Raw genomic sequence first — 23,684 nt, 5'->3', positions numbered from 1 at the left:
CCCACGTCACATTCGAATCTCCCACGTCACACCCACGTCACGTTCGAATCTCCCACGTCACGTTCGAATCACCCACGTCACGTCCACGTCACGTTCGAATCTCCTACGTCACACCCACGTCACGTTCGAATCACCCCCGTCACACCCACCTCGCCTTCGAAGCACATATCGAGCAACCATGCTCCTCCCTTGCAACAGCCTCACACTGCTAGTGCCAAGGTGTGAGGACAGCTGGTGTAGGCTTGCGGAGGGGAGGCAAGGGAGCCGGGCACTCGTGCTGGGGGCTGTCCTAGGCATGCGGAGGCAACCTCTGCCTTCCCAGTGCTCTTCCTCTGAGCCCTGCTTGGTGGGGGAGCCTTGAAGCAGGGTGGCACACCCTCGCCAATTTCGAACCACCCAGGTCACGTTCGAATCTGCCACGCCACACCCAGGTCACGTTCGAATCTCCCACGTCACACCCACGTCACGTTCGAATTACACACGTCACGCCCACGTCACATTCGAATCTCCCACGTCACACCCACGTCACTTTCGAATCTGCCACGTCACACCCACGTCACGTTCGAATCTCCCACGTCACACCCACGTCACGTTCGAATTACACACGTCACGCCCACGTCACATTCGAATCTCCCACGTCACACCCACGTCACGTTCGAATCTCCCACGTCACGCCCACGTCACATTCGAATCTCCCACGTCACACCCACGTCACGTTCGAATCTCCCACGTCACGTTCGAATCACCCACGTTACGCCCACGTCACGTTCGAATCTCCCACGTCACACCCACCTCACGTTCGAAACACCCACGTCACACCCACGTCACGTTCGAATCTCCCACGTCACACCCACGTCACGTTCGAATCTCCCACGTCACACCCACGTCACTTTCGAATCTCCCACGTCACACCCACGTCACGTTCGAATCTCCCACGTCACACCCACGTCACTTTCGAATCTCCCACGTCACACCCACCTCGCCTTCGAAGCACATATCGAACAACCATGCTCCTCCCTTGCAACAGCCTCACACTGCTAGTGCCAAGGAGTGAGGACAGCTGCTGTAGGCTTGCGGAGGGGAGGCAAGGGAGCCGGGCACTCGTGCTGGGGGCTGTCCTAGGCATGCGGAGGCAACCTCTGCCTTCCCAGTGCTCTTGCCTCTGAGCCCTGCTTGGTGGGGGAGCCTTGAAGCAGGGTGGCACACCCTCGCCAATTTCGAACCACCCAGGTCACGTTCGAATCTCCCAGGTCACACCCACGTCACGTTCGAATCTCCCACGTCACACCCACGTCACGTTCGAATTACACACGTCACGCCCAGGTCACGTTCGAATTACACACGTCACGCCCACATCACATTCGAATCTCCCACGTCACACCCACGTCACGTTCGAATTACACACGTCACGTTCGAATCTCCCACGTCACATCCACGTCACGTTCGAATTACACACCTCACGCCCACGTCACATTCGAATCTCCCACGTCACACCCACGTCACGTTCTAATCTCCCACGTCACACCCACGTCACGTTCGAATTACACACGTTACGCCCACGTCACATTGGAATATCCCACGTCACACCCACGTCACGTTCGAAACTCCCACGTCACACCCACGTCACGTTCGAATCTCCCACGTCACACCCACGTCACGTTCGAATTACACACGTCACGCCCACATCACGTTCGAATTACACACGTCACACCCACATCACATTCGAATCTCCCACGTCACACCCACGTCACGTTCGAATCTCCCACGTCACGTTCGAATCACCCACGTCACGCCCACGTCACATTCGAATCTCCCACGTCACACCCACGTCACTTTCGAATTTCCCACGTCACACCCACGTCACGTTCGAATCTCCCACGTCACGCGCACGTCACATTCGAATCTCCCACGTCACACCCACGTCACGTTCGAATCTCCCACGTCACACCCACGTCACTTTCGAATCTCCCACGTCACACCCACCTCGCCTTCGAAGCACATATCGAACAACCATGCTCCTGCTTTGCAACAGCCTCACACTGCTAGTGCCAAGGAGTGAGGACAGCTGGTGTAGGCTTGCGGAGGGGAGGCAAGGGAGCCGGGCACTCGTGCTGGGGGCTGTCCTAGGCATGCGGAGGCAACCTCTGCCTTCCCAGTGCTCTTGCCTCTGAGCCCTGCTTGGTGGGGGAGCCTTGAAGCAGGGTGGCACACCCACGCCAACTTCGAACCACCCAGGTCAAGTTCGAATCTGCCACGTCACACCCAGGTCACGTTCGAATCTCCCACGTCACGCCCACGTCACGTTCGAATCTCCAACTTCACACCCACGTCACTTTCGAATCTCCCACGTCACACCCACGTCACACCCACGTCAAGTTCGAATCTCCCACGTCACGCCCACGTCACGTTCGAATATTCACGTCACACCCACGTCACGTTCGAATTTCCCACGTCACACCCACGTCACGTTCGAATCACCCACGTCACGCCCACGTCACGTTCGAATCTCCCACGTCACACCCACCTCACGTTCGAATCACCCACGTCACACCCACGCCACGTTCGAATCTCCCACGTCACACCCACGTCACACCCACGTCACGTTCGAATCACCCACGTCACAACCACCTCACGTTCGAATTGCCACGTCACACCCAAGGCACGTTCGAATCTCCCACGTCACACCCACGTCACGTTCGAATCTCCCACGTCACGCACACGTCACGTTCGAATCTCCAACGTCACACCCACGTCACTTTCGAATCTCCCACGTCACACCCACGTCAAGTTCGAATCTCCCACGTCACGCCCACGTCACGTTCGAATCTCCCACGTCACACCCACGTCACGTTCGAATATTCACGTCACACCCACGTCACGTTCGAATTTCCCACGTCACACCCACGTCACGTTCGAATCTCCCACGTCACGCCCACGTCACGTTCGGATCTCCCACGTCACACCCACGTCACACCCAAGTCACGTTCGAATCACCCAACTCACGCCCACGCCACATTCGAATCTCCCACGTCACACCCACGTCACGTTCGAATCACCCACGTCACGCCCACGTCACGTTCGAATCTCCCACGTCACACCCACGTCACTTTCGAATATTCTACATCACGCCCACGTCACGTTCGGATCTCCCACGTCACGCCCACGTCACGCCCACGTCACGCCCACGTCACGTTAGAATCTCCCACGTCACACCCACGTCACGTTCGAATATCTTACGTCACGCCCACGTCACGCTCACGTCACGTTCGAATCTCCCACGTCACACCCAAGGCACGTTCGAATATTCACGTCACACCCACGTCACGTTCGAATTTCCCACGTCACACCCACGTCACGTTCGAATCTCCCACGTCACAACCACGTCACGTTCGAATCTCCCACGTCACACCCAAGGCACGTTCGAATCTCCCGCGTCACACCCACGTCACGTTCGAATATTCACGTCACACCCACGTCACGTTCGAATCTCCCACGTCACGCGCACGTCACGTTCGAATCTCCCACGTCACACCCACCTCGCCTTCGAAGCACATATCGAACAACCATGCTCCTCCCTTGCAACAGCCTCACACTGCTAGTGCCAAGGAGTGAGGACAGCTGCTGTAGGCTTGCGGAGGGGAGGCAAGGGAGCCGGGCACTCGTGCTGGGGGCTGTCCTAGGCATGCGGAGGCAACCTCTGCCTTCCCAGTGCTCTTGCCTCTGAGCCCTGCTTGGTGGGGGAGCCTTGAAGCAGGGTGGCACACCCTCGCCAATTTCGAACCACCCAGGTCACGTTCGAATCTGCCACGCCACACCCAGGTCACGTTCGAATCTCCCACGTCACACCCAGGTCACGTTCGAAACTCCCACGTCACACCCACGTCACGTTCGAATATTCACGTCACACCCACGTCACGTTCGAATCTCCCACGTCACACCCCCGTCACGTTCGAATCACACACGTCACACCCACGTTACGCCCACGTCACGGTCGAATCACCCACGTCACGCCCACGTCACGTTTCAAACACCCACGTAACACCCACGACACGTTCGAATCACCCATGTCACACCCACGACATGTTCGAATCACCCACGTCACACCCACGTCACGTTCGAATCTCCCACGTCATACCCACGTCACACCCACGTCACGTTCCAATCACCCACGTCACGCCCACGTCACATTCGAATCTCCCACGTCACACCCACGTCACGTTCGAATCTCCCACGTCACGTTCTAAACTCCCACGTCACACCCACGTCACGTTCGAATCTGCCACGTCACACCCACGTCACGTTCGAAACTCCCACGTCACACCCACGTCACGTTCGAATCTCCCACGTCACACCCACGTCACGTTCGAAACTCCCACGTCACACCCACGTCACGTTCGAATCTCCCACGTCACACCCACGTCACGTTCGAATTACACACGTCACGCCCACGTCACTTTCGAATCTCCCACGTCACACCCACGTCACGTTCGAAACTCCCACGTCACACCCACGTCACGTTCGAATCTCCCACGTCACACCCACGTCACGTTCGAATTACCAACGTCACGCCCACGTCACATTCGAATCACCCACGTCACACCCACGTCACGTTCGAATCTCCCACGTCACACCCACGTCACGTTCGAATTACCCACGTCACGCCCACGTCACTTTCGAATCTCCCACGTCACACCCACGTCACGTTCGAATTACAAACGTCACACCCACTTCACGTTCGAATCTCCCACGTCACACCCACGTCACGTTCGAATTACACACCTCACGCCCACGTCACATTCGAATCTCCCACGTCACACCCACGTCACGTTCGAAAATCCCACGTCACACCCACGTCACGTTCGAATCTCCCACGTCACGCCCACGTCACATTCGAATCTCCCACGTCACACCCACGTCACGTTCGAATCTCCCACGTCACACCCACGTCACGTTCTAATCTCCCACGTCACGCCCACGTCACGTTCGAATCTCCCACGTCACACCCACGTCACGTTCGAATTACACACGTCACGCCCACGTCACATTCGAATCTCCCACGTCACACCCACGTACCGTTCGAAACTCCCACGTCACACCCACGTCACGTTCGAATCTGCCACGTCACACCCAGGTCACGTTCGAAACTCCCACGTCACACCCACGTCACGTTAGAATCTCCCACGTCACACCCACGTCACATTCGAATCTCCCACGTCACACCCACGTCACGTTCTAATCTCCCACGTCACGTTCGAATCACCCACGTCACGTCCACGTCACGTTCGAATCTCCCACGTCAAACCCACCTCACGTTCGAAACACCCACGTCACACCCACGTCACGTTCGAAACTCCCACGTCACACCCACGTCACGTTCGAATCTCCCACGTCACACCCACGTCACGTTCGAATTACCCACGTCACGCCCACGTCACATTCGAATCTCCCACGTCACACCCACGTCACGTTCGAATCTCCCACGTCACGTTCGAATCACCCACGTCACGTCCACGTCACGTTCGAATCTCCTACGTCACACCCACGTCACGTTCGAATCACCCCCGTCACACCCACCTCGCCTTCGAAGCACATATCGAGCAACCATGCTCCTCCCTTGCAACAGCCTCACACTGCTAGTGCCAAGGTGTGAGGACAGCTGGTGTAGGCTTGCGGAGGGGAGGCAAGGGAGCCGGGCACTCGTGCTGGGGGCTGTCCTAGGCATGCGGAGGCAACCTCTGCCTTCCCAGTGCTCTTCCTCTGAGCCCTGCTTGGTGGGGGAGCCTTGAAGCAGGGTGGCACACCCTCGCCAATTTCGAACCACCCAGGTCACGTTCGAATCTGCCACGCCACACCCAGGTCACGTTCGAATCTCCCACGTCACACCCACGTCACGTTCGAATTACACACGTCACGCCCACGTCACATTCGAATCTCCCACGTCACACCCACGTCACTTTCGAATCTGCCACGTCACACCCACGTCACGTTCGAATCTCCCACGTCACACCCACGTCACGTTCGAATTACACACGTCACGCCCACGTCACATTCGAATCTCCCACGTCACACCCACGTCACGTTCGAATCTCCCACGTCACGCCCACGTCACATTCGAATCTCCCACGTCACACCCACGTCACGTTCGAATCTCCCACGTCACGTTCGAATCACCCACGTCACGCCCACGTCACGTTCGAATCTCCCACGTCACACCCACCTCACGTTCGAAACACCCACGTCACACCCACGTCACGTTCGAATCTCCCACGTCACACCCACGTCACGTTCGAATCTCCCACGTCACACCCACGTCACTTTCGAATCTCCCACGTCACACCCACGTCACGTTCGAATCTCCCACGTCACACCCACGTCACTTTCGAATCTCCCACGTCACACCCACCTCGCCTTCGAAGCACATATCGAACAACCATGCTCCTCCCTTGCAACAGCCTCACACTGCTAGTGCCAAGGAGTGAGGACAGCTGCTGTAGGCTTGCGGAGGGGAGGCAAGGGAGCCGGGCACTCGTGCTGGGGGCTGTCCTAGGCATGCGGAGGCAACCTCTGCCTTCCCAGTGCTCTTGCCTCTGAGCCCTGCTTGGTGGGGGAGCCTTGAAGCAGGGTGGCACACCCTCGCCAATTTCGAACCACCCAGGTCACGTTCGAATCTCCCAGGTCACACCCACGTCACGTTCGAATCTCCCACGTCACACCCACGTCACGTTCGAATTACACACGTCACGCCCAGGTCACGTTCGAATTACACACGTCACGCCCACATCACATTCGAATCTCCCACGTCACACCCACGTCACGTTCGAATTACACACGTCACGTTCGAATCTCCCACGTCACATCCACGTCACGTTCGAATTACACACCTCACGCCCACGTCACATTCGAATCTCCCACGTCACACCCACGTCACGTTCTAATCTCCCACGTCACACCCACGTCACGTTCGAATTACACACGTTACGCCCACGTCACATTGGAATATCCCACGTCACACCCACGTCACGTTCGAAACTCCCACGTCACACCCACGTCACATTCGAATCTCCCACGTCACACCCACGTCACGTTCGAATCTCCCACGTCACACCCACGTCACTTTCGAATCTCCCACGTCACACCCACCTCGCCTTCGAAGCACATATCGAACAACCATGCTCCTGCTTTGCAACAGCCTCACACTGCTAGTGCCAAGGAGTGAGGACAGCTGGTGTAGGCTTGCGGAGGGGAGGCAAGGGAGCCGGGCACTCGTGCTGGGGGCTGTCCTAGGCATGCGGAGGCAACCTCTGCCTTCCCAGTGCTCTTGCCTCTGAGCCCTGCTTGGTGGGGGAGCCTTGAAGCAGGGTGGCACACCCACGCCAACTTCGAACCACCCAGGTCAAGTTCGAATCTGCCACGTCACACCCAGGTCACGTTCGAATCTCCCACGTCACGCCCACGTCACGTTCGAATCTCCAACTTCACACCCACGTCACTTTCGAATCTCCCACGTCACACCCACGTCACACCCACGTCAAGTTCGAATCTCCCACGTCACGCCCACGTCACGTTCGAATATTCACGTCACACCCACGTCACGTTCGAATTTCCCACGTCACGCCCACGTCACATTCGAATCTCCCACGTCACACCCACGTCACGTTCGAATCTCCCACGTCACGTTCGAATCACCCACGTCACGCCCACGTCACGTTCGAATCTCCCACGTCACGCCCACCTCACGTTCGAACCTCCCACGTCAAACCCACGTCACTTTCGAATCTCCCACGTCACACCCACGTCACATTCGAAACTCCCACGTCACACCCACGTCACGTTCTAATCTCCCACGTCACGCCCACGTCACGTTCGAACCTCCCACGTCACGCTCACGTCACGTTCGAATCTCCCACGTCACACCCACGTCACGTTCGAATTACCCACGTCACTCCCACGTCACATTCGAATCTCCCACGTCACACCCACGTCACGTTCGAATCTCCCACGTCACGTTCGAATCACCCACGTCACGCCCACGTCACGTTCGAATCTCCCACGTCACACCCACCTCACGTTCGAAACACCCACGTCACACCCACGCCACGTTCGAAACTCCCACGTCACACCCACGTCACGTTCGAATCTCCCACGTCACACCCACGTCACGTTCGAACCTCCGACGTCACGCTCACGTCACGTTCGAATCTCCCACGTCACACCCACGTCACGTTCGAATTACCCACGTCACGCCCACGTCACATTCGAATCTCCCACGTCACACCCACGTCACGTTCGAATCTCCCACGTCACGTTCGAATCACCCACGTCACGCCCACGTCACGTTCGAATCTCCCACGTCAAACCCACCTCACGTTCGAAACACCCACGTCACACCCACGTCACGTTCGAATCTCCCACGTCAAACCCACCTCACGTTCGAAACACCCACGTCACACCCACGTCACGTTCGAAACTCCCACGTCACACCCACGTCACGTTCGAATCTCCCACGTCACACCCACGTCACGTTCGAATTACCCACGTCACGCCCACGTCACATTCGAATCTCCCACGTCACACCCACGTCACGTTCGAATCTCCCACGTCACGTTCGAATCACCCACGTCACGTCCACGTCACGTTCGAATCTCCTACGTCACACCCACGTCACGTTCGAATCTCCCACGTCACACCCACGTCACTTTCGAATCTCCCACGTCACACCCACCTCGCCTTCGAAGCACATATCGAACAACCATGCTCCTGCCTTGCAACAGCCTCACACTGCTAGTGCCAAGGTGTGAGGACAGCTGGTGTAGGCTTGCGGAGGGGAGGCAAGGGAGCCGGGCACTCGTGCTGGGGGCTGTCCTAGGCATGCGGAGGCAACCTCTGCCTTCCCAGTGCTCTTCCTCTGAGCCCTGCTTGGTGGGGGAGCCTTGAAGCAGGGTGGCACACCCTCGCCAATTTCGAACCACCCAGGTCACGTTCGAATCTGCCACGCCACACCCAGGTCACGTTCGAATCTCCCACGTCACACCCAGGTCACGTTCGAATCTCCCACGTCACGCCCACGTCACGTTCGAATCTCCAACTTCACACCCACGTCACTTTCGAATCTCCCACGTCACACCCACGTCACACCCACGTCAAGTTCGAATCTCCCACGTCACGCCCACGTCACGTTCGAATATTCACGTCACACCCACGTCACGTTCGAATTTCCCACGTCACACCCACGTCACGTTCGAATCTCCCACGTCACACCCACGTCACGTTCGAATCACCCACGTCACGCCCACGTCACGTTCGAATCTCCCACGTCACACCCACCTCACGTTCGAATCACCCACGTCACACCCACGCCACGTTCGAATCTCCCACGTCACACCCACGTCACACCCACGTCACGTTCGAATCACCCACGTCACAACCACCTCACGTTCGAATTGCCACGTCACACCCAAGGCACGTTCGAATCTCCCACGTCACACCCACGTCACGTTCGAATCTCCCACGTCACGCCCACGTCACGTTCGAATCTCCAACGTCACACCCACGTCACTTTCGAATCTCCCACGTCACACCCACGTCAAGTTCGAATCTCCCACGTCACGCCCACGTCACGTTCGAATCTCCCACGTCACACCCACGTCACGTTCGAATATTCACGTCACACCCACGTCACGTTCGAATTTCCCACGTCACACCCACGTCACGTTCGAATCTCCCACGTCACGCCCACGTCACGTTCGGATCTCCCACGTCACACCCACGTCACACCCAAGTCACGTTCGAATCACCCAACTCACGCCCACGCCACATTCGAATCTCCCACGTCACACCCACGTCACGTTCGAATCACCCACGTCACGCCCACGTCACGTTCGAATCTCCCACGTCACACCCACGTCACTTTCGAATATTCTACATCACGCCCACGTCACGTTCGGATCTCCCACGTCACGCCCACGTCACGCCCACGTCACGCCCACGTCACGTTAGAATCTCCCACGTCACACCCACGTCACGTTCGAATATCTTACGTCACGCCCACGTCACGCTCACGTCACGTTCGAATCTCCCACGTCACACCCAAGGCACGTTCGAATATTCACGTCACACCCACGTCACGTTCGAATTTCCCACGTCACACCCACGTCACGTTCGAATCTCCCACGTCACAACCACGTCACGTTCGAATCTCCCACGTCACACCCAAGGCACGTTCGAATCTCCCGCGTCACACCCACGTCACGTTCGAATATTCACGTCACACCCACGTCACGTTCGAATCTCCCACGTCACGCGCACGTCACGTTCGAATCTCCCACGTCACACCCACCTCGCCTTCGAAGCACATATCGAACAACCATGCTCCTCCCTTGCAACAGCCTCACACTGCTAGTGCCAAGGTGTGAGGACAGCTGGTGTAGGCTTGCGGAGGGGAGGCAAGGGAGCCGGGCACTCGTGCTGGGGGCTGTCCTAGGCATGCGGAGGCAACCTCTGCCTTCCCAGTGCTCTTGCCTCTGAGCCCTGCTTGGTGGGGGAGCCTTGAAGCAGGGCGGCACACCCACGCCAATTTCGAACCACCCAGGTCACGTTCGAATCTGCCACGCCACACCCAGGTCACGTTCGAAACTCCCACGTCACACCCACGTCACGTTCGAATATTCACGTCACACCCACGTCACGTTCGAATCTCCCACGTCACACCCCCGTCACGTTCGAATCACACACGTCACACCCACGTTACGCCCACGTCACGGTCGAATCACCCACGTCACGCCCACGTCACGTTTCAAACACCCACGTAACACCCACGACACGTTCGAATCACCCATGTCACACCCACGACATGTTCGAATCACCCACGTCACACCCACGTCACGTTCGAATCTCCCACGTCATACCCACGTCACACCCACGTCACGTTCCAATCACCCACGTCACGCCCACGTCACATTCGAATCTCCCACGTCACACCCACGTCACGTTCGAATCTCCCACGTCACGTTCTAAACTCCCACGTCACACCCACGTCACGTTCGAATCTGCCACGTCACACCCACGTCACGTTCGAAACTCCCACGTCACACCCACGTCACGTTCGAATCTCCCACGTCACACCCACGTCACGTTCGAAACTCCCACGTCACACCCACGTCACGTTCGAATCTCCCACGTCACACCCACGTCACGTTCGAATTACACACGTCACGCCCACGTCACATTCGAATCTCCCACGACACACCCACCTCACGTTCGAAACTCCCACGTCACACCCACGTCACGTTCGAATCTCCCACGTCACACCCACGTCACGTTCGAATTACCCACGTCACGCCCACGTCACATTCGAATCACCCACGTCACACCCACGTCACGTTCGAATCTCCCACGTCACACCCACGTCACGTTCGAATTACCCACGTCACGCCCACGTCACTTTCGAATCTCCCACGTCACACCCACGTCACGTTCGAATTACAAACGTCACACCCACTTCACGTTCGAATCTCCCACGTCACACCCACGTCACGTTCGAATTACACACCTCACGCCCACGTCACATTCGAATCTCCCACGTCACACCCACGTCACGTTCGAAAATCCCACGTCACACCCACGTCACGTTCGAATCTCCCACGTCACGCCCACGTCACATTCGAATCTCCCACGTCACACCCACGTCACGTTCGAATCTCCCACGTCACACCCACGTCACGTTCTAATCTCCCACGTCACGCCCACGTCACGTTCGAATCTCCCACGTCACACCCACGTCACGTTCGAATTACACACGTCACGCCCACGTCACATTCGAATCTCCCACGTCACACCCACGTACCGTTCGAAACTCCCACGTCACACCCACGTCACGTTCGAATCTGCCACGTCACACCCAGGTCACGTTCGAAACTCCCACGTCACACCCACGTCACGTTAGAATCTCCCACGTCACACCCACGTCACATTCGAATCTCCCACGTCACACCCACGTCACGTTCTAATCTCCCACGTCACACCCAGGTCACGTTCGAAACTCCCACGTCACACCCACGTCACGTTCGAATTACCCACGTCACGCCCACGTCACATTCGAATCTCCCACGTCACACCCACGTCACGTTCGAATCTCCCACGTCACGTTCGAATCACCCACGTCACGCCCACGTCACGTTCGAATCTCCCACGTCACGCCCACCTCACGTTCGAACCTCCCACGTCAAACCCACGTCACTTTCGAATCTCCCACGTCACACCCACGTCACATTCGAAACTCCCACGTCACACCCACGTCACGTTCTAATCTCCCACGTCACGCCCACGTCACGTTCGAACCTCCCACGTCACGCTCACGTCACGTTCGAATCTCCCACGTCACACCCACGTCACGTTCGAATTACCCACGTCACTCCCACGTCACATTCGAATCTCCCACGTCACACCCACGTCACGTTCGAATCTCCCACGTCACGTTCGAATCACCCACGTCACGCCCACGTCACGTTCGAATCTCCCACGTCACACCCACCTCACGTTCGAAACACCCACGTCACACCCACGCCACGTTCGAAACTCCCACGTCACACCCACCTCACGTTCGAATCTCCCACGTCACACCCACGTCACGTTCGAACCTCCGACGTCACGCTCACGTCACGTTCGAATCTCCCACGTCACACCCACGTCACGTTCGAATTACCCACGTCACGCCCACGTCACATTCGAATCTCCCACGTCACACCCACGTCACGTTCGAATCTCCCACGTCACGTTCGAATCACCCACGTCACGCCCACGTCACGTTCGAATCTCCCACGTCAAACCCACCTCACGTTCGAAACACCCACGTCACACCCACGTCACGTTCGAATCTCCCACGTCAAACCCACCTCACGTTCGAAACACCCACGTCACACCCACGTCACGTTCGAAACTCCCACGTCACACCCACGTCACGTTCGAATCTCCCACGTCACACCCACGTCACGTTCGAATTACCCACGTCACGCCCACGTCACATTCGAATCTCCCACGTCACACCCACGTCACGTTCGAATCTCCCACGTCACGTTCGAATCACCCACGTCACGTCCACGTCACGTTCGAATCTCCTACGTCACACCCACGTCACGTTCGAATCACCCCCGTCACACCCACCTCGCCTTCGAAGCACATATCGAGCAACCATGCTCCTCCCTTGCAACAGCCTCACACTGCTAGTGCCAAGGTGTGAGGACAGCTGGTGTAGGCTTGCGGAGGGGAGGCAAGGGAGCCGGGCACTCGTGCTGGGGGCTGTCCTAGGCATGCGGAGGCAACCTCTGCCTTCCCAGTGCTCTTCCTCTGAGCCCTGCTTGGTGGGGGAGCCTTGAAGCAGGGTGGCACACCCTCGCCAATTTCGAACCACCCAGGTCACGTTCGAATCTGCCACGCCACACCCAGGTCACGTTCGAATCTCCCACGTCACACCCACGTCACGTTCGAATTACACACGTCACGCCCACGTCACATTCGAATCTCCCACGTCACACCCACGTCACTTTCGAATCTGCCACGTCACACCCACGTCACGTTCGAATCTCCCACGTCACACCCACGTCACGTTCGAATTACACACGTCACGCCCACGTCACATTCGAATCTCCCACGTCACACCCACGTCACGTTCGAATCTCCCACGTCACGCCCACGTCACATTCGAATCTCCCACGTCACACCCACGTCACGTTCGAATCTCCCACGTCACGTTCGAATCACCCACGTCACGCCCACGTCACGTTCGAATCTCCCACGTCACACCCACCTCACGTTCGAAACACCCACGTCACACCCACGTCACGTTCGAATCTCCCACGTCACACCCACGTCACGTTCGAATCTCCCACGTCACACCCACGTCACTTTCGAATCTCCCACGTCACACCCACGTCACGTTCGAATCTCCCACGTCACACCCACGTCACTTTCGAATCTCCCACGTCACACCCACCTCGCCTTCGAAGCACATATCGAACAACCATGCTCCTCCCTTGCAACAGCCTCACACTGCTAGTGCCAAGGAGTGAGGACAGCTGCTGTAGGCTTGCGGAGGGGAGGCAAGGGAGCCGGGCACTCGTGCTGGGGGCTGTCCTAGGCATGCGGAGGCAACCTCTGCCTTCCCAGTGCTCTTGCCTCTGAGCCCTGCTTGGTGGGGGAGCCTTGAAGCAGGGTGGCACACCCTCGCCAATTTCGAACCACCCAGGTCACGTTCGAATCTCCCAGGTCACACCCACGTCACGTTCGAATCTCCCACGTCACACCCACGTCACGTTCGAATTACACACGTCACGCCCAGGTCACGTTCGAATTACACACGTCACGCCCACATCACATTCGAATCTCCCACGTCACACCCACGTCACGTTCGAATTACACACGTCACGTTCGAATCTCCCACGTCACATCCACGTCACGTTCGAATTACACACCTCACGCCCACGTCACATTCGAATCTCCCACGTCACACCCACGTCACGTTCTAATCTCCCACGTCACACCCACGTCACGTTCGAATTACACACGTTACGCCCACGTCACATTGGAATATCCCACGTCACACCCACGTCACGTTCGAAACTCCCACGTCACACCCACGTCACGTTCGAATCTCCCACGTCACACCCACGTCACGTTCGAATTACACACGTCACGCCCACATCACGTTCGAATTACACACGTCACACCCACATCACATTCGAATCTCCCACGTCACACCCACGTCACGTTCGAATCTCCCACGTCACGTTCGAATCACCCACGTCACGCCCACGTCACATTCGAATCTCCCACGTCACACCCACGTCACTTTCGAATTTCCCACGTCACACCCACGTCACGTTCGAATCTCCCACGTCACGCGCACGTCACATTCGAATCTCCCACGTCACACCCACGTCACGTTCGAATCTCCCACGTCACACCCACGTCACTTTCGAATCTCCCACGTCACACCCACCTCGCCTTCGAAGCACATATCGAACAACCATGCTCCTGCCTTGCAACAGCCTCACACTGCTAGTGCCAAGGTGTGAGGACAGCTGGTGTAGGCTTGCGGAGGGGAGGCAAGGGAGCCGGGCACTCGTGCTGGGGGCTGTCCTAGGCATGCGGAGGCAACCTCTGCCTTCCCAGTGCTCTTCCTCTGAGCCCTGCTTGGTGGGGGAGCCTTGAAGCAGGGTGGCACACCCTCGCCAATTTCGAACCACCCAGGTCACGTTCGAATCTCCCAGGTCACACCCACGTCACGTTCGAATCTCCCACGTCACACCCACGTCACGTTCGAATTACACACGTCACGCCCAGGTCACGTTCGAATTACACACGTCACGCCCACATCACATTCGAATCTCCCACGTCACACCCACGTCACGTTCGAATTACACACGTCACGTTCGAATCTCCCACGTCACATCCACGTCACGTTCGAATTACACACCTCACGCCCACGTCACATTCGAATCTCCCACGTCACACCCACGTCACGTTCTAATCTCCCACGTCACACCCACGTCACGTTCGAATTAACCACGTCACGCCCACATCACATTCGAATCTCCCAGGTCACACCCACGTCACGTTCGAATCTCCCACGTCACACCCACGTCACGTTCGAATTACACACGTCACGTTCGAATCTCCCACGTCACATCCACGTCACGTTCGAATTACACACCTCACGCCCACGTCACATTCGAATCTCCCACGTCACACCCACGTCACGTTCTAATCTCCCACGTCACACCCACGTCACGTTCGAATTACACACGTTACGCCCACGTCACATTGGAATATCCCACGTCACACCCACGTCACGTTCGAAACTCCCACGTCACACCCACGTCACGTTCGAATCTCCCACGTCACACCCACGTCACGTTCGAATTACACACGTCACGCCCACATCACGTTCGAATTACACACGTCACACCCACATCACATTCGAATCTCCCACGTCACACCCACGTCACGTTCGAATCTCCCACGTCACGTTCGAATCACCCACGTCACGCCCACGTCACATTCGAATCTCCCACGTCACACCCACGTCACTTTCGAATTTCCCACGTCACACCCACGTCACGTTCGAATCTCCCACGTCACGCGCACGTCACATTCGAATCTCCCACGTCACACCCACGTCACGTTCGAATCTCCCACGTCACACCCACGTCACGTTCGAATTACCCACGTCACGCCCACGTCACATTCGAATCTCCCACGTCACACCCACGTCACGTTCGAATCTCCCACGTCACACCCACGTCACGTTCGAATCTCCCACGTCACACCCACGTCACGTTCGAATTACACACGTCACGCCCACGTCACATTCGAATCTCCCACGTCACACCCACGTCACGTTCGAAACTCCCACGTCACACCCACGTCACGTTCGAATCTCCCACGTCACACCCACGTCACGTTCGAATTACACACGTCACGCCCACGTCACATTCGAATCTCCCACGTCACACCCACCTCACGTTCGAAAATCCCACGTCACACCCACGTCAAGTTCTAATCTCCCACGTCACGCCCACATCACGTTCGAATTACACACGTCACGCCCACATCACGTTCGAATTACACACGTCACGCCCACATCACATTCGAATCTCCCACGTCACACCCACGTCACGTTCGAATCTCCCAGGTCACGTTCGAATCACCCACTTCACACTCACGTCACGTTCGAATATCCTACGTCACGCCCACGTCACGTTCGAATCTCCCACGTCACAACCACCTCACGTTCGAATCTGCCACGTCACGCCCACGTCACTTTCGAATCTCCCACGTCACACCCACGTCACGTTCAAATCTCCCACGTCACACCCACGTCACACCCACGTCACGTTCGAATTACACACGTCACGCCCACGTCACATTCGAATTTCCCACGTCACACCCACGTCACGTTCTAATCTCCCACGTCACGCCCACGTCACTTTCGAACCTCCCACGTCACGCCCACGTCACATTCGAATCTCCCACGTCACACCCACGTCACGTTCGAATCTCCCACGTCACGTTCGAATCACCCACGTCACGCCCACGTCACGTTCGAATCTCCCACGTCACACCCAGGTCACGTTCGAAACTCCCACGTCACACCCACGTCACGTTCGAAACTCCCACGTCACGCCCACGTCACGTTCGAACCTCCCACGTCACGCTCACGTCACGTTCGAATCTCCCAGGTCACGTTCGAATCACCCACGTCACGTCCACGTCACGTTCGAATCTCCTACGTCACACCCACGTCACACCCACGTCACGTTCGAATCTCCCACGTCACGCCTACGTCACGTTCGAAACTCCCAAGTCACACCCACGTCACGTTCGAATATTCACGTCACACCCACGTCACATTCGAAGCACCCACGTCACAACCACCTCACGTTCGAAACACCCACGTCACACCCACGCCACGTTCGAATCTCCCACGTCACACCCACGTCACACCCACGTCACGTTCGAATATTCACGTCACACCCACGTCACGTTCGAATTTCCCACGTCACAACCACCTAACGTTCGAATCTGCCACGTCACGCCCACGTCACTTTCGAATCTCCCACGTCACACCCACGTCACGTTCGAATCTCCCACGTCACACCCACGTCACGTTCGAATCTCCCACGTCACGTTCGAATCTCCCACTTCACACTCACGTCACGTTCGAATATCCTACGTCACGCCCACGTCACGCGCACGTCACGTTCGAATCTCCCACGTCACACCCACGTCACTTTCGAATCTCCCACGTCACACCCACCTCGCCTTCGAAGCACATATCGAACAACCATGCTCCTCCCTTGCAACAGCCTCACACTGCTAGTGCCAAGGAGTGAGGACAGCTGCTGTAGGCTTGCGGAGGGGAGGCAAGGGAGCCGGGCACTCGTGCTGGGGGCTGTCCTAGGCATGCGGAGGCAACCTCTGCCTTCCCAGTGCTCTTGCCTCTGAGCCCTGCTTGGTGGGGGAGCCTTGAAGCAGGGTGGCACACCCACGCCAACTTCGAACCACCCAGGTCAAGTTCGAATCTGCCACGTCACACCCAGGTCACGTTCGAATCTCCCACGTCACGCCCACGTCACGTTCGAATCTCCAACTTCACACCCACGTCACTTTCGAATCTCCCACGTCACACCCACGTCACACCCACGTCAAGTTCGAATCTCCCACGTCACGCCCACGTCACGTTCGAATATTCACGTCACACCCACGTCACGTTCGAATTTCCCACGTCACACCCACGTCACGTTCGAATCTCCCACGTCACACCCACGTCACGTTCGAATCACCCACGTCACGCCCACGTCACGTTCGAATCTCCCACGTCACACCCACCTCACGTTCGAATCACCCACGTCACACCCACGCCACGTTCGAATCTCCCACGTCACACCCACGTCACACCCACGTCACGTTCGAATCACCCACGTCACAACCACCTCACGTTCGAATTGCCACGTCACACCCAAGGCACGTTCGAATCTCCCACGTCACACCCACGTCACGTTCGAATCTCCCACGTCACGCCCACGTCACGTTCGAATCTCCAACGTCACACCCACGTCACTTTCGAATCTCCCACGTCACACCCACGTCACACCCACGTCAAGTTCGAATCTCCCACGTCACGCCCACGTCACGTTCGAATCTCCCACGTCACACCCACGTCACGTTCGAATATTCACGTCACACCCACGTCACGTTCGAATTTCCCACGTCACACCCACGTCACGTTCGAATCTCCCACGTCACGCCCACGTCACGTTCGGATCTCCCACGTCACACCCACGTCACACCCACGTCACGTTCCAATCACCCAACTCACGCCCACGCCACATTCGAATCTCCCACGTCACACCCACGTCACGTTCGAATCACCCACGTCACGCCCACGTCACGTTCGAATCTCCCACGTCACACCCACGTCACTTTCGAATATTCTACATCACGCCCACGTCACGTTCGGATCTCCCACGTCACGCCCACGTCACGCCCACGTCACGCCCACGTCACGTTAGAATCTCCCACGTCACACCCACGTCACGTTCGAAACACACACGTCACACCCACGTCACGTTCGAATCACCCACGTCACAACCACGTCACGTTCGAATATCTTACGTCACGCCCACGTCACGCTCACGTCACGTTCGAATCTCCCACGTCACACCCAAGGCACGTTCGAATATTCACGTCACACCCACGTCACGTTCGAATTTCCCACGTCACACCCACGTCACGTTCGAATCTCCCACGTCACAACCACGTCACGTTCGAATCTCCCACGTCACACCCAAGGCACGTTCGAATCTCCCGCGTCACACCCACGTCACGTTCGAATATTCACGTCACACCCACGTCACGTTCGAATCTCCCACGTCACGCGCACGTCACGTTCGAATCTCCCACGTCACACCCACCTCGCCTTCGAAGCACATATCGAACAACCATGCTCCTCCCTTGCAACAGCCTCACACTGCTAGTGCCAAGGAGTGAGGACAGCTGCTGTAGGCTTGCGGAGGGGAGGCAAGGGAGCCGGGCACTCGTGCTGGGGGCTGTCCTAGGCATGCGGAGGCAACCTCTGCCTTCCCAGTGCTCTTGCCTCTGAGCCCTGCTTGGTGGGGGAGCCTTGAAGCAGGGTGGCACACCCACGCCAATTTCGAACCACCCAGGTCACGTTCGAATCTGCCACGCCACACCCAGGTCACGTTCGAATCTCCCACGTCACACCCAGGTCACGTTCGAAACTCCCACGTCACACCCACGTCACGTTCGAATATTCACGTCACACCCACGTCACGTTCGAATCTCCCACGTCACACCCCCGTCACGTTCGAATCACACACGTCACACCCACGTTACGCCCACGTCACGGTCGAATCACCCACGTCACGCCCACGTCACGTTCCAAACACCCACGTAACACCCACGACACGTTCGAATCACCCATGTCACACCCACGTCACGTTCGAATCACCACGTCACACCCACGACATGTTCGAATCACCCACGTCACACCCACGTCACGTTCGAATCTCCCACGTCATACCCACGTCACACCCACGTCACGTTCCAATCACCCACGTCACGCCCACGTCACATTCGAATCTCCCACGTCACACCCACGTCACGTTCGAATCTCCCACGTCACGTTCGAACCTCCCACGTCACACCCACGTCACGTTCGAATATCCTACGTCACGCCCACGTCACGCCCACGTCACGTTCGAATCTCCCACGTCACACCCACGTCACGTTCTAAGCACCCACGTCACACCCACGTCACGTTCGAATCTCCCACGTCACACCCACTTCACGTTCGAATCTCCCACGTCACAACCACCTCACGTTCGAATCTGCCACGTCACACCCAAGGCACGTTCGAATCTCCCACGTCACACCCACGTCACGTTCGAATATTCACGTCACACCCACGTCACGTTCGAATTACACACGTCACGCCCAGGTCACATTCGAATCTCCTACGTCACGCGCACGTCACGTTCGAATATCCTACGTCACGCCCACGTCACGTTCGAATCTCCCACGTCACAACCACCTCACGTTCGAATCTGCCACGTCACACCCACGTCACGTTCGAATCTCCCACGTCACGTTCGAATCACCCACGTCACGCCCACGTCACGTTCGAAACTCCCACGTCACACCCACGTCACGTTCGAAACTCCCACGTCACGCCCACGTCACGTTCGAACCTCCCACGTCACGCTCACGTCACGTTCGAATCTCCCACGTAACACCCACGTCACGTTCGAATCTCCCACGTCACGTTCGAATCACCCACGTCACGCCCACGTCACGTTCGAATCTCCCACGTCACACCCACCTCACGTTCGAAACACCCGCGTCACGCCCACGCCACGTTCGAATCTCCCACGTCACACCCACGTCACGTTCGAATCTCCCACGTCACACCCACGTCACGTTCGAATCTCCCACGTCACACCAACGTCACGTTCGAATCACCCAAGTCACGCCCACATCACGTTCGAATCTCCCACGTCACACTCACGTCACGTTCGAATACCCTACGTCACGCCCACGTCACGCCCAGGTCACGTTCGAATCTTCCACGTCACACCCACGACACGTTCGAATCTCCCACATCACACCCACGTCACGTTCGAATCTCCAAAGTCACACCCACGTCACTTTCGAATCTCCCACGTCACACCCACGTCACACCCACGTCACGTTCGAACCTCCCAAGTCACGCCCACGTCACTTTCGAATATCCTACGTCACGCCCACGTCACGCCCACGTCACGTTCGAATATCCTACGTCACGCCCACGTCACGTTCGAATCTCCCACGTCACAACCACCTCACGTTCGAATCTGCCACGTCACACCCACGTCACGTTCGAATCTCCCACGTCAAGTTCGAATCACCCACGTCACGCCCACGTCACGTTCGAAACTCCCACGTCACGCCCACGTCACACCCACGCCACGTTCGAATTTCCCACGTCACACCCACGTCACGTTCGAATCTCCCACGTCACACCCACGTCACTTTCGAATCTCCCACGTCACACCCACCTCGCCTTCGAAGCACATATCGAACAACCATGCTCCTGCTTTGCAACAGCCTCACACTGCTAGTGCCAAGGTGTGAGGACAGCTGGTGTAGGCTTGCGGAGGGGAGGCAAGGGAGCCGGGCACTCGTGCTGGGGGCTGTCCTAGGCATGCGGAGGCAACCTCTGCCTTCCCAGTGCTCTTGCCTCTGAGCCCTGCTTGGTGGGGGAGCCTTGAAGCAGGGTGGCACACCCACGCCAACTTCGAACCACCCAGGTCAAGTTCGAATCTGCCACGTCACACCCAGGTCACGTTCGAATCTCCCACGTCACGCCCACGTCACGTTCGAATCTCCAACTTCACACCCACGTCACTTTCGAATCTCCCACGTCACACCCACGTCACACCCACGTCAAGTTCGAATCTCCCACGTCACGCCCACGTCACGTTCGAATATTCACGTCACACCCACGTCACGTTCGAATTTCCCACGTCACACCCACGTCACGTTCGAATCTCCCACGTCACACCCACGTCACGTTCGAATCACCCACGTCACGCCCACGTCACGTTCGAATCTCCCACGTCACACCCACCTCACGTTCGAATCACCCACGTCACACCCACGCCACGTTCGAATCTCCAACGTCACACCCACGTCACTTTCGAATCTCCCACGTCACACCCACGTCACACCCACGTCACGTTCGAATCTCCAACGTCACACCCACGTCACTTTCGAATCTCCCACGTCACACCCACGTCACACCCACGTCAAGTTCGAATCTCCCACGTCACGCCCACGTCACGTTCGAATCTCCCACGTCACACCCACGTCACGTTCGAATATTCACGTCACACCCACGTCACGTTCGAATTTCCCACGTCACACCCACGTCACGTTCGTATCTCCCACGTCACGCCCACGTCACGTTCGGATCTCCCACGTCACGCCCACGTCACGCCCACGTCACGCCCACGTCACGTTAGAATCTCCCACGTCACACCCACGTCACGTTCGAAACACACACGTCACACCCACGTCACGTTCGAATCACCCACGTCACAACCACGTCACGTTCGAATCTCCCACGTCACACCCACGTCACACCCACGTCATGTTCGAATATTCACGTCACACCCACGTCACGTTCGAATTTCCCACGTCACAACCACCTAACGTTCGAATCTGCCACGTCACGCCCACGTCACTTTCGAATCTCCCACGTCACACCCACGTCACGTTCGAATCTCCCACGTCACACCCACGTCACGTTCGAATCTCCCACGTCACGTTCGAATCTCCCACTTCACACTCACGTCACGTTCGAATATCCTACGTCACGCCCACGTCACGCGCACGTCACGTTCGAATCTCCCACGTCACACCCACGTCACGTTCGAATCTCCCACGTCACACCCACCTCGCCTTCGAAGCACATATCGAACAACCATGCTCCTCCCTTGCAACAGCCTCACACTGCTAGTGCCAAGGAGTGAGGACAGCTGGTGTAGGCTTGCGGAGGGGAGGCAAGGGAGCCGGGCACTCGTGCTGGGGGCTGTCCTAGGCATGCGGAGGCAACCTCTGCCTTCCCAGTGCTCTTCCTCTGAGCCCTGCTTGGTGGGGGAGCCTTGAAGCTGGGTGGCACACCCTCGCCAATTTCGAACCACCCAGGTCACGTTCGAATCTCCCAGGTCACACCCACGTCACGTTCGAAACTCCCACGTCACACCCACGTCACGTTCTAATCTCCCACGTCACACCCACGTCACTTTCGAATCTCCCACGTCACACCCACGTCACATTCGAATCTCCCACGTCACACCCACGTCACATTCGAATTACCCACGTCACGCGCACGTCACATTCGAATCTCCCACGTCACACCCACGTCACGTTCGAATCTCCCACGTCACACCCACGTCACGTTCGAAACTCCCACGTCACACCCACGTCACGTTCGAATCTCCCACGTCACACCCATGTCACGTTCGAATCTCCCACGTCACGTTCGAATCTCCCACGTCACGCCCAGGTCACGTTCGAATCACCCACGTCACACCCACGCCACGTTCGAATCTCCCACGTCACACCCA

Source organism: Apteryx mantelli, chromosome 8 (genome assembly GCF_036417845.1).
Source record: "Apteryx mantelli isolate bAptMan1 chromosome 8, bAptMan1.hap1, whole genome shotgun sequence".
Taxonomy (NCBI): domain Eukaryota; kingdom Metazoa; phylum Chordata; class Aves; order Apterygiformes; family Apterygidae; genus Apteryx; species Apteryx mantelli.
Note: the sequence above shows the minus strand (reverse complement) of the source record.